This window comes from Schistocerca gregaria, chromosome 4 (genome assembly GCF_023897955.1).
Source record: "Schistocerca gregaria isolate iqSchGreg1 chromosome 4, iqSchGreg1.2, whole genome shotgun sequence".
Classification (NCBI taxonomy): domain Eukaryota; kingdom Metazoa; phylum Arthropoda; class Insecta; order Orthoptera; family Acrididae; genus Schistocerca; species Schistocerca gregaria.
Window position 1 is genome coordinate 116,897,260 of NC_064923.1, and position 13,359 is coordinate 116,910,618.

Below are 13,359 nucleotides of genomic sequence, written 5' to 3' on the forward strand. Positions count from 1 at the left end.
TCCAAAGCTGTTTCACAGAGGAAAACTGCACTGCGGTTCCTTCTCTAAATCCTCGCACGAACGAAAAAATGGTTGACATTAAAATAAGTGTCCAAGGAATAGAAAAGCAACTGAAATCACTCAACAGAGAAAGTTCACTGGACCTAATGGGATACCAGTTTGCTTCTACACAGAGTACGCGAAAAAACTTGCCCTCTTTTAACAGCCATGTATCGCAAGTCTATAGAGGAACGGAAGGTTTCAAATGATTGGAAAAGAGCACAGGTAGTTCCAGGTTTCAAGAAGGGTCGTCGTGCAGATGCACAAAACTATAGGCCTATATATCTGACATCGATCTGTTGTAGAATTTCAGAACATGTTTTTTGCTCATGTATCATGTCATTTCTGGAAACCCAGAATCTACTCTGTAGGAATCAAGATGGATTCTGGAAACAGCGATCTTGTGAGACCCAACTTGCTTTATTTGTTCATGTGACCCTGAAAATATTAGATACAGGCTCCCAGGTAGATGCCATTTTTTTTGACTTCCGTAATGTGTTCGATACAATTCCACACTGTTGCCTGATAAACAAAATAAGAGCCTACGAAATATCAGACCAGCTGTGTGGCTGGATTGAAGAGGTTTTAGCAAACAGAACACAGCATGTTGTTCTCAATGGAGAGACGTCTACAGATGTCCCACAGGGAAGCGTTATGGGGCCATTGCTTTTCACAATATATATAAATGGCCTAGTAGACAGTGTCGGAAGTTCCATGCGGCTTTTCGCGGATAATGCTGTAGTATACAGAGAAGTTGCAGCATTAGAAAATTGCAGCGAAATGCAGGAAGATCTGCAGCTGATAGGCACTTGGTGCAGGGAGTGACAACTGACCCTTAACGTAGACAAATGTAATGTATTGCAAATACATAGAAAGAAGGATCCTTTATTGTATGATTATATGATAGCAGAACAAACACTGGTAGCAGTTACTTCTGTAAAATGTCTGGGAGTATGCATACGGAACGATTTGAAGTGGAATGCCCATATAAAATTAATTGTTGGTAAGGCGGGTGCCAGGTTGAGATTCATTGGGAGAGTCCTTAGAAAATGTAGTCCATCAACAAAGGAGGTGGCTTACAAAACACTTGTTTGACCTATACTTGAGTATTGCTCATCAGTGTGGGATCCGTAGCAGGTCGGGTTGGCAGAAGAGATACAGAAGATCCAAAGAAGAGCGGCACGTTTCGTCACAGGGTTATTTGCTAAGCTTAATAGCATTACGGAGATGTTTAGTTGTTTAGCAAACTCCAGTGGCAGACTGCAAGAGAGGCGCTCTGCATCGTGGTGTAGCTTGCTGTCCAGGTTTCGAGAGGGTGCGTTTCTGGATGAGGTATTGAATATATTGCTTCCCCCTACTTATACCTCCCGAGGAGATCACGAATGTAAAATTAGAGAGATTCGAGCGTGCACAGAGGCTTTCCGGCTGTCGTTCTTCCTGTGAACCATTTGCGAATGGAACAGGAAAGGGAGGTAATGAGAGTGGCAGGTAAAGTGCCCTCTGCCACACACCATTGGCTGGCTTGCAGAGTATAAATGTAGATGTACATGTACATGTTCTTGGATGAATTTCTCTAAAGTTCCCCACTTTAGTAGGTATGCATGCATGGTGTAACATTTGAATTTGACTCGCTCATTGCTAATTGGAAACCATGTCAGTATATACAGTTGTGTTAGATCTGTTTTGATCTTGACCACTGCCTTATGGTAATGCAGTGTTAGGTTCAACTTGTCTGGGTCAACTACCATTTCTGAGTCTGGTGGCAACTCCTTCTGCACTTTTTGTAGGCCTACCGAAACTGATCCGGCATTAACAGAACTGGACTCAGCTGCTGCCCACACACCACAAATAAGACTGCTTCTTGCAATTCCTCTACTACTACGTGAGAATCCCACAAGCTATTGGCCAAAGATTGCCACAGTTTCGTCATTGCTATTCTCCTGTCCAAAGTTTCCACCCAAACCTGTATAACTTCAGGTCCTGGTTCACAGTTTTTACAGTTGTCTTGCCAAATTCTCTACTACACCTGAGAGCATCCCATACGCTATCTGCGAAGGATTGCAACAATCTTCCTACTGCCATTCTCCTATCCAAAGTATCCACCCAAGCCTGAATAACTTCAGAGTTCCAGTTCCCCAACTTTACCAGGCGCGTTAACTGTGTCACTAGCCTTCTCAATACCCTAGTGTTGGTCAATACCCCTTGTTTCAAACTTGTTAACTGTGTAGTTGCCATTCCATGGTGACCTTATTCTTGTTTGCTCTGTCACTCTCCTAATTGTATCATTCAGCTTACAGATGGCCCCAACATCTACAGTCTTGAAAACTGTTTTTAATTACCTTCCCCATGTGTCTAACCAACCCCACTTACAATGTAATACACAGTCTGGCACTAATATCACTATCTGCTGCATTTGCCCTTGCAGTCGCTCATATGACTGATGCAACTTACCATACACATTTCTCATTTTTTTGTATTATGTCTTTGTCACCTTTGTCAACTCATCTGGAGATCCTCGAAACAGCTTCAGGTGCCCCATGTAAACAATAGTTGTACAAGTCGATAATTGAAGCTTGAGATTTACTGGCGATATTGTTTGAACTGCCTGCTATGGCTCTTGGTAACGAGTTCTCCTTGAAATAGCTTCAGACACCCCACATGAACAACAGTTGTATGAGTTAACCTGCCCTCAAGATTCCACAACCCCTCTTGGCATTACAGGACTCTAGTGTCGCCAACTCAATCATTCTGAAAGGCTCTGTTGCTTCTGGTAACTTCTTCAGTGGTAATAACTTACTGCTTCCATTTGCCCACTGTGCACATTGTAATGAACCACTTACATACCAATCCAAGTACTTTTCCATACATTTCCACCAGTAGGTGGCGCAGTGGTTAGCACACTGGACTCGCATTCGGGAGGACGACGGTTCAATCCCGTCTCCGGCCATCCTGATTTAGGTTTTCCACGATTTCCCTAAATCGCTTCAGGCAAATGCCGGGATGGTTCCTTTGAAAGGGCACAGCCGATTTCCTTCCCCATCCTTCTCTCACCCGAGCTTGTGCTCAGTCTCTAATGACCTCGTTGTCGACGGGACGTTAAACACTAATCTCCTCCTCCCTCCTCCACCAGTAGCACCCTGCTATTTGACTATTCACTGTTCTATAACCACAACGTCCTGACATTACATGGTCATACGCTTCTTTTAGTACATCCTCTTTTAGCTTTGCAGTACTTATAGCCCCAGCCCTGTACTCTTACACAGTAACCCATACCACACAGTGACTTGTGTTATGTTGCAGTTATGAAGCAGTTGATGATTTCTCTGTTTTCCTTGTAAGCCGTATAAATCTTCGATTTGGTTGTGCCTCTTGAAACACCAAACATTACAGCTACCATGGTTACAGAAACACCCACCTCACAAGCATGAACAATTTGCCCACTGAAGTCACTTAGCTCTGACTTAATGAACTCACGACTACACAGAACTCTGTGACCACAACTGAAGGTTGCAACATATTGAGGGCATTGCACAAACTGCCATTCATTATCAGATGCAACAGCGTCACCCACAGACTTGGCTAGCATCTGTATTTATGTTAAGGAATTCAATTTTCCCAGTGTTTCCATATTTTTGCCCAGTCCATGAACAGGATAACAGATTTTTACTTAATAAATAGCTCTTCATCAACTAAAATGTAACACATATCAAATCTCAAGTCCCTTTACAACTGGATTTTACCTGACTTGTTATGGTACCTAATAACTGCTTTGTGTGTGTGTGTGTGTGTGTGTGTGTGTGTGTGTGTGTGTGTGTGTGTGTGTGTCCTACACAACATAGTTGACTTATCCTGCCACATTTTATCACTCACTTGATATACATAATCATAACCTGTTCAATTTTTGTTTCACAAGCACATTTACAAATTTCACTGCTTTTCTTAAAGTTCAAGGTAATGACCCCTGTGCAATTAATAAATAGACTGAAAATAAAATAACACATTGCTTTTAAATAAAATAAAAATCTTCCCAGATACATTACTGTTTATTGTGAGAACACCCCTTACGTAATGCTTCATGGCACTTTCTGCATGACTAATTACTACCTCCTCTGAGGTCCAGGCAAATACACATTAATCTTTTCCCTTTATCAGTGTTTATAGGTCAATCTTCTTCACTTTCCGTAAACTAGTTAACTGTTATTCTGTCAAACACAAAGCAGACCACTTCATTAGCCTTTTCTACTGGTATAGTTGGGTTGTTAAAAGGGCTAGTAGAAAGTTCAGTTATGTTCCAATTAAATATTCTCTTGATCTCTTTCCTTACTTTATGTTGCATTCTTATTGGTATTGGGTAAGATGGACAGTGTGGTGTTATGTTTCGTTTTCAACTTGCACACACAACCTTTTATGGTGGCTGGTTTGTGTGAAAAAACTTCCAAATTATTGTCTGATACATTGCCTAATTGTTCTGTCTGTGGTGTTGTCATTGTTGATGATTGCAAATAGATCAACTCGGCCACTGGCTTTGCCTCACATTGGCTGTGTTTATTCCCACAGCTACTTGTGTTAACAATTCCTACTGCTTCACTATCATATAAAGGTTGTTTCCATATGCTCTTGGTATTGGGAGTTAAGTCTGGTACACAGGTTGTTCCTAACTGTATGTCTGCATGATCTGATGAACATTCTTTGTTTGAAATTCAACCCTTGCAAATTAAAATTTATTTGTCTATCACTTTATATTTATTACTGACCACTCCGTACAAAATAACATTCTTGATTTCAAGCACTTAGAAATCCATGTTTGTAGAAACTGTTTATTAACTAAGCTAATCTGACTACCATTGTTAACCTGAATGATCAATTCTTTCCCTTCCATGTTAATTGTATAACTAATGTTCTCTCCTTTTCCTCTTCCCTTAATGCCTTACATTGTAACAAAAGTCACCACTGCGTGAATCAATGCCTATTCGTGTATCCACTGATCTAGTGTCTAAAATCTTTCTAATCACTACAGCAGTTTGTTGCTGTTTGGATTGGTGATATCTGTTAGTTTCACCACTAGGTACAAATTCAGGAATATTGTTTATATTTACCTGTCTGGTAGAGCACTTGCCCGCGAAAGGCAAAGGTCCCGAGTTCGAGTCTAGGTCGGGCACACAGTTTTAATCTGCCAGGAAGTTTCATATCAGTGCACACTCCGCTGCAGAGTAAAAATCTCATTCTGGAAACATCCTCCAGGCTGTGGCTAAGCCGTGTCTCCGCAGTATCCTTTCTTTCAGGAGTGCTAGTTCTTCAAGGTTCACAGGAGAGCTTCTGTAAAGTTTGGAAGGTAGGAGACGAGATACTGGCAGAAGTAAAGCTGTGAGACCGGGCGTGAATCGTGTTTCGGTAGCTCAGATGGTAGAGCACTTGCCCGCGAAAGGCAAAGGTCCTGAGTTCGAGTCTAGAATGATAGTTATTGTATGATTGATATCTGTACTTGTTTTTGTTGAAAACTTCTTTATGGTATGAAAGTGACCTTTATGACCTAAACAATTGCATTTACATTGCCATTCTTCATGATTACCAGACTGGTTGCATTGATTTTCTCATGATACAACCAGTCTGTAATTAATGTTATATTTATGTTCCTGTGTTCTGCCCTCCCTGTAACTAATGTCGGGTGGCCCAGATGCTTGCTCCTGTTTACTGTCCGGCCCATAATGTTGAACATGGAAGTAAATCTTAAAAGCTCTGTAAGGTTTAAGTATTCTTCCAGGAGTGTAAAACTAAGATCTGTCACTGCAGCAGGCAAACGGTGTTTTAAAACTTGTACCACATGTTCCTCTGGTGTAGAATCATTCAAAAATTTGGACTGATTAAGGAGGCATTCAGTAAACTCTCTAAGACTGTAGCAACTTTTAGAATATGGTTCTGGTCCTAGTAACTTTAGTCTCGTAACCTTCTCAGCTCATTGAGACAATAACTTAGATTTGAAACATTGTTCAAAATGTACAAAGGACTGGAAACTGTTTAAGTTCAGTAGCCTCCTCTGAACTGCAGAATTTTCTAAACGGTTTACTGTAAAGTAGAATTTTCTGTTGTCATCTCATGACTTGGTAGAGCATTTTCAAAAGTTTTCTAAAATATTATTAGGTGAGTCTTGTCTCTAGATTGACACATGGGAAATTTATGTGACCTCCTTTATTTATTTCAAAGTGGAAACCGTCCCAGAATTCTGTACCTCCTCTGTCATCCATGGTATTGTTAAATAGTGGGTTAATAAAATCATTGTTCTTATGCCCTTATACTTGGCTGTTGCAAATATAAACACATCTCTCCTCTTAAATTCCTGGTATGCTGTTGATTTGTTATCCCCTGTAGGACTAAATGATGTGTGTTTATCATGACAGCATGGATAATGCTTTTCTAAACTTTTTTCATTCACGTTGTTGGCACTTAAATGACAGTTGCACAACTTGTGTGCTACACATCCCCGAGCATTTGCAATAGCTTGTATGTACTTTGTATCAGTGTCTGTTAATATGTCAGTCATTTGTTCATTCTCTTGTTTAATTTCAACACTACCCTGAAGTTTGTTTATTTCCTTCATTTGGTCACTGATACTTGTGTTAATACTGTATTTCATAAACCATCTTTAACAACTTGAACCTGATCTCTCATTTGTTCTCCCAACTTGCTAAGTATCACATTAAAAGCCTTTTTATCCTTCTGTCTTTCCTTTGCTTTTTCCTGCCTTTTTTTGAATTTTGATCTAAATGTTCCTGTCTTTTATATTCCATTTTAGCTAAGTGTTCCTTTTCTCTACATCACTGTTCAGCTAAATAATGCCATTCTTTATGTTCTTGCTATCCATGTTCCTGTTCTTCACGTTATTGTCGCATCATGTACTTCAAAAAATTCTCAGTCTCCTCCAAAGTAGCCGTTTGTAAAACTGCCTCAAGTTGTCTTTTAGTCGTAACAATGAAACTGCATAAAACCAGAAGTATATTTTATAGTCTTGTACAACTTACAGGTACTGCTGAAAATATAAAAATGCCAAGACATAAAATCTCACGCTATTATTTTACTTGGAACTATAGCTTCAGCTCAGTACTTCACTTTATCTTTTCCCTCAACAAGAAACTACAAATGGGTTGTTCATCAAGACTGTCCACTATGTATAGGCACCATCAGGTGCTGTGCTAGTGGCCATATGAAAGTGCTGCATCTAGGTTTAGAAGAATATAAAAAAGGATGTTTCTGGTATAAATAATTTTTGAAGAAGTTTGGTACAGTGTTCAACAGGCTGTACATAACCTCAAAGAAATAATCAAATAGGTACAGTCATTGAAAATAAGAAGTGGTACTTGTAAAACAATTTTTTTCTCTCATTGATACATAAATACACTTAACATTGGAACACTGTGTATGTGGTCTTGATTCTATATTATAAATAGCACAGTTTGACATCTTCCACAACTAGCAATAAAACCTAGTTATGAACTCCAAGATTTTGGGTTTGAATTTCATTTGAAAGTGAAAATTCCTTTTTTTCTGAAAAGAGTGGGGAGATGTGTCTTGCTGTTAGTCTTACCTTCAAATTGAATTTCTAAGCTTCTGGAGAATATAAAAGTATCTTATTGGCCATTTATATATATGGTGTGGTGTGATTTTTCATTTGTTTGGCCTGTGAATTGTAGAGTCTGAATCCAATAAATTTATTTGTTTCAGATCCACTACTTTCCCCATTTGGTGTATTGGTATTAGGTGGCAAATCCTCCTGGAACAACTCCAATATCTCCTTGTATTTTAACATTCTTGCCATTGCCCATCATGGAAAAACCTGAAGCTATATGCCCGAAGGCACTTACAAATACATAATTTTCTTACAAGAAAATTTTCAAACAAATCCTTAATATTTTCTGCTTGTAAACAATTATTACTTAACCACAAAATGAGGCAAAAATATGAAGACTGGTTTATCACAGAAAACATTCAGAATCAAGCACAAAATGACCATCTTCCAACTTCGTCAACCGAATAGTGCAAGCACTGTGCATGCTGAAATTCAAACTCCTCTCGTGTTGGAGCCACAGATAAACCATCCATGAAAGTTTTGTGGTATGTTTTTATTGGCTGTATTGCTATTGCCTTCGGACACACAGAAATATTGTATTTTAACTTTTTATGTAAGTTTTTGGCCTCTTGCCACTTCTTTGACTCACTCATCAGTCTAGCAGTTGATTAGCATGAGGTTTTCACTGTTCAACACTGTTGTTATGGGTCAAGTACAAAAGAGATTTTGAAGCTTTAATGTTGAGTGATCGATGGGCACTGAACAGAGTGGTTAAGTAGTGAACTGGAATTATTTTTGTCTTCAGAAATTTAGTTTGTCTAAGGCGAATATGTTGTTAGCATTTATAAAGTGCTCCATACCTGAGATTTTAACTACTCATGACAGCTTTTGGCTAAAAAAAATTTGAGAAACTCAACAAATTTTTCACTGAATATTGTTTTAATTATGTCCTCATTTCATATGGGAACCTGCTACGCTTTTCCAGCCAGTCTCTCTTTTGGAAATAGGCTAAAATCTATATCTACTAAGTCAACTGAATGCAGTTTTTACAGATGCCTTCTTAACAAATGAATAAGTAATGTGTTTATCTTTTATAATTTATCTAGTATTTTGTCTTTTATAATTTATCTTTTATCACAAAATCAAACTGAATTTCATTCATAAAATCATGTAATAATAGTAGTAATGCTTATGGTCAAACATAACATTGAATAATGCAAAACAGTTAAAATTTTTAAAGGTAACATAATTTTATCTGAAAAAAACAACATAAATAATATTTGTTAATGGAAAACACTTGCCTTTTTCGCAGCAATTCAATATGTAAATAGGGATATCACAAAATTTCAGTAGTATAACAATAAACCTCCACAAATACTGATACTACTGGCAGCATAACAGTGAATACATACTTCAATTCTACCGTGTAAAACAACTTTACTACATTTATGATCTAATGCTATAAGATGCTTACATCACAAAGTAGTATAAAATCTGTATATGCAGACATGTGTAAAGCTGTGTGTGTGTGTGTGTGTGTGTGTGTGTGTGTGTGTGTGTGTGTGTGTGTGTGTGTGTGTGCGTGTGCACGCGAGTATATACCTATCCTTTTTTGCCCCCTAAGGTAAGTCTTTCCGCTCCCGGGGTTGGAATGACTCCTTACCCTCTCTCTTAAAACCCACATCCTTTCATCTTTCCTTTTCCTTCCCTCTTTCCTGGTGGGGCGGCCGCCGATTGCGGGGGCTCGAGGTTCTGTGTGTGTGTTTGTGTGTTTTGTTCGTTGTGCCTGTCTACCGGCGCTTTCCCGCTTGATGCGAAAAATGTATTAAAAACAAAGATTCCAAGACTTACCAAGTGGGAAAGCGCCGGTAGACAGGCACAATAAAATAACACACAAACACACACACAAAATTACTAGCGTTCGCAACCAACGGTTGCTTCTTCAGGAAAGAGGGAAGGAGAGGGAAAGACGAAAGGATGGGGGTTTTAAGGGAGAGGGTAAGGAGTCATTCCAAAATTCTAGTAAACACAATCTGGAACCAAAACACCCCAATTCAGTAGTTAACCTTTCCTCCAAACCTCTTTCCCAATCCGAAACCTCTGTCCTATCCAAAGGCCTCACCTTCAGCCCCACTCCCAGATTCAACCAAACTGCCCTTGTCAAAGATTTACTGTCCTACACTCATAGTCTCTGCTGGAAATATCACTTTGCCACGAAGAAAAATAATCCTGATGCCACTCCTAATGATCCAACTCCCCAAGACACTATCCAAATTGAACCCTGCCTGGAACAGTTCGGTCCTCCATCACAGCGGGACCCACCTCCTCTTCCTCAAAATCACCCTCTCCACACCTTCCAGGAATTTCTGATTTCCAGGGTTGCCTCTCAATCCTTCTTAAAAAACCTTAATCCTATTCCAAACATCACAACTGCTGAAGCCCAGGCTATCTGTGATCTGAAGGCTGACCGATCCATCGTCATTCTTCTGGCGGACAAGGGTTCCACGACCGTGGTACTTGATCGTCGGGAGTATGTGGCTGAGGAACTGCGTCAGCTTTCAGACAGCTCTACATACAAAGTTTGCCAAGGTAACCCCATTCCTGATGTCCAGTCGGAGCTTCAAGGAATTCTAAGAACCTTAGGCCCCCTACAAAACCTTTCACCTGACTCCATCAAACTCCTGACCCCACCGACACCTCGCACTCCTACCTTCTACCTACTTCCTAAAATTCACAAACCCAAACATCCCGGCTGCCCCATTGTAGCTGGTTACCAAGATCCCACAGAACGTATCTCTGCCTACGTAGGTCAACACCTTCAACCCATTACATGCAGTCTCCCATCCTTCATCAAAGACACCAACCACTTTCTCGAACGCCTGGAATCCTTACCCAGTCTGTTACCCCCGGAAACCATCCTTGTAACCATTGATGCCACTTCCCTATACACAAATATCCCGCACGTCCAGGGCCTCTCTGCAATGGAGCACTTCCTTTCACGCCGATCACCTGCCACCCTACCTAAAACCTCTTTCCTCGTCACCTTAGCCAGCTTCATCCTGACCCACAACTTCTTCACTTTTGAAGGCCAGACATACCAACAATTAAAGGGAACAGCTATGGGTACCAGGATGGCCCCCTCGTATGCCAACCTATTTATGGGTCGCTTAGAGGAAGCCTTCTTGGTTACCCAAGCCTGCCAACCCAAAGTTTGGTACTGATTTATTGACGACATCTTCATGATCTGGACTCTCAGTAAAGAACAACTCCAGAATTTCCTCTCCAACCTCAACTCCTTTGGTTCCATCAGATTCACCTGGTCCTACTCCAAATCCCATGCCACTTTCCTTGACGTTGACCTCCATCTGTCCAATGGCCAGCTTCACACATCCGTCCATATCAAACCCACCAACAAGCAACAGTACCTCCATTATGACAGCTGCCACCCATTCCACCCGGTCCCTTCCCTACAGCCTAGGATTTCGTGGCAAACGAATCTGCTCCAGTCCTGAATCCCTGAACCATTACACCAACAACCTGAAAACAGCTTTCGCATCCCGCAACTACCCTCCCGACCTGGTACAGAAGCAAATAAGCAGAGCCACTTCCTCATCCCCTCAAACCCAGAACCTCTCACAGAAGAACCCTGAAAGTGCCCCACTTGTGACAGGATACTTCCTGGGACTGGATAAGACTCTGAATGTGGCTCTCCAGCAGGGATACGACTTCTTAAAATCCTGCCCCGAAATGAGATCCATCCTTCATGAAATCCTCCCCACTCCACCAAGAGTGTCTTTCCGCCGTCCACCTAACCTTCGTAACCTCTTGGTTCATCCCTATGAAATCCCCAAACCACCTTCCCTACCCTCTGGCTCCTACCCTTGTAACTGCCCCCGGTGTAAAACCTGTCCTATGCACCCTCTTACCACCACCTGCTCCAGTCCTGTAACCCGGAAGGTGTACACGATCAAAGGCAGAGCCACGTGTGAAAGCACCCATGTGATTTACCAACTGACCTGCCTGCACTGTGACGCTTTCTGTGTGGGAATGACCAGCAACAAACTGTCCATTCGCATGAATGGGCACAGGCAGACAGTGTTTGTTGGTAATGAGGATCACCCTGTGGCTAAACATGCCTTGGTGCACGGCCAGCACATCTTGGCACAATGTTACACCATCTGAGTTATCTGGATACTTCCCACCAACACCAACCTATCCGAACTCCGGAGATGGGAACTTGCCCTTCAGTATATCCTCTCTTCTCGATGTTCGCCAGGCCTCAACCTCCGCTAATTTCAAGTTGCCGCTGCTCATACCTCACCTGTCTTTCAACAACTTCTTTGCCTCTGTATTTCCCTCTCGACTGACATCTCTGCCCCAACTCTTTGCCTTTACAAATGTCTGCTTGTGTCTTTGTATGTGCGGATGGATATGTGTGTGTGTGTGTGTGTGCGCGAGTGTACACCTGTCCTTTTTTCCCCCTAAGGTAAGTCTTTCTGCTCCCGGGATTGGAATGACTCCTTACCCTCTCCCTTAAAACCCACATCCTTTCGTCTTTCCCTCTCCTTCCCTCTTTCCTGACGAAGCAACCGTTGGTTGCAAAAGCTTGAATTTTGTGTGTATGTTTGTGTTTGTTTGTTTGTGTGTCTATCGACCTGCCAGCACTTTCGTTTGGTAAGTCACATCATCTCTGTTTTAGATATATTTTTCCCACGTGGAATGTTTCCCTCTATTATATATATAGCTTTCGCAACCAACGGTTGCTTCGTCAGGAAAGAGGGAACGAGAGGGAAAGACAAAAGGATTTTTCATCTTTCCCTCTCCTTCCCTCTTTCCTGATGAAGCAACCGTTGCTTGCGAAAGCTTGAATTTTGTGTGTATGTTTGTGTTTGTTTGTGTGTCTATCGACATGCCAGTGCTTTCGTTTGGTAAGTCATATCATCTTTGGTGGGTAGGGAGGAAGAGGGGACAAGTGCGGGAGGATAAAGTGCTCAGAGAGAAATGGGGAGGAAGAAGTGGGCACAGAGGGGGAGGGAGGAGGATATGTGTGCAATACATGTGTAGAATATTTATGTAGGCAAAGCCATGGGGGAAAAGGCTAGTGTGTATAAAATATAGCATGTTTTTGTATATGTCCGCATCTCCTACGAAACCACTGGAATGCCTTTAACCAAATTTGGTTCACAAACAGCAAACTTCACAGTGTCAGCATTGTGAGGGTTAGAACCTCTTAGCTCCCATAGGAGCAGAAGTACAAGAATAAAGTGGTTTTTCAGTCCCTGACAGGTAGGCTGCTCTTCACAACAGTTTATTGTGTGGCGAAAGTATTAGTCTGCCTTATCAACTTGCTTTACACGGCAGCCTATACATCATGGGGAAGAAAACGAAGTGATGAACAGGGGAGTGAGGCAGGAGTAGAAGAAAATGGGGAGGGAGGGAGGGGTGGAGAGAGAGGGTGGGATGGGTTGAAGTGGGGGGTGGCGGGAGAGGGATAGTCAGAAGGGGGGAGTTGCAGATGGTGACAGCAAGGGGGAGTAGGGGATGGACAGGGAGAGGACAGAGTAGATGTGTGCAGTATACGTACGGAACACTTCCGCATGGAAAATGCTAGTGTGTGTGTGTGTGTGTGTGTGTGTGTGTGTGTGTTTTGTGTTCAGGTGTATAGTATAATCATTTGATATTGGGACTTTCTGTACACTTTGCAAGGGTTTTATTTGAAATATGGTTACAACTTTCAGATTCAGTTTTTCCCTGTGTCA

General features: G+C 41.5%; 1 protein-coding gene across 4 annotated transcripts in view; it reads left to right on the top strand.

Annotated features, from left to right (window-relative positions):
- LOC126266740 (serine/arginine repetitive matrix protein 2-like) overlaps positions 1-13,359 on the top strand; it is a 320,191-nt gene that overhangs the window by 107,691 nt on the left and 199,141 nt on the right. The window lies entirely within an intron of this gene.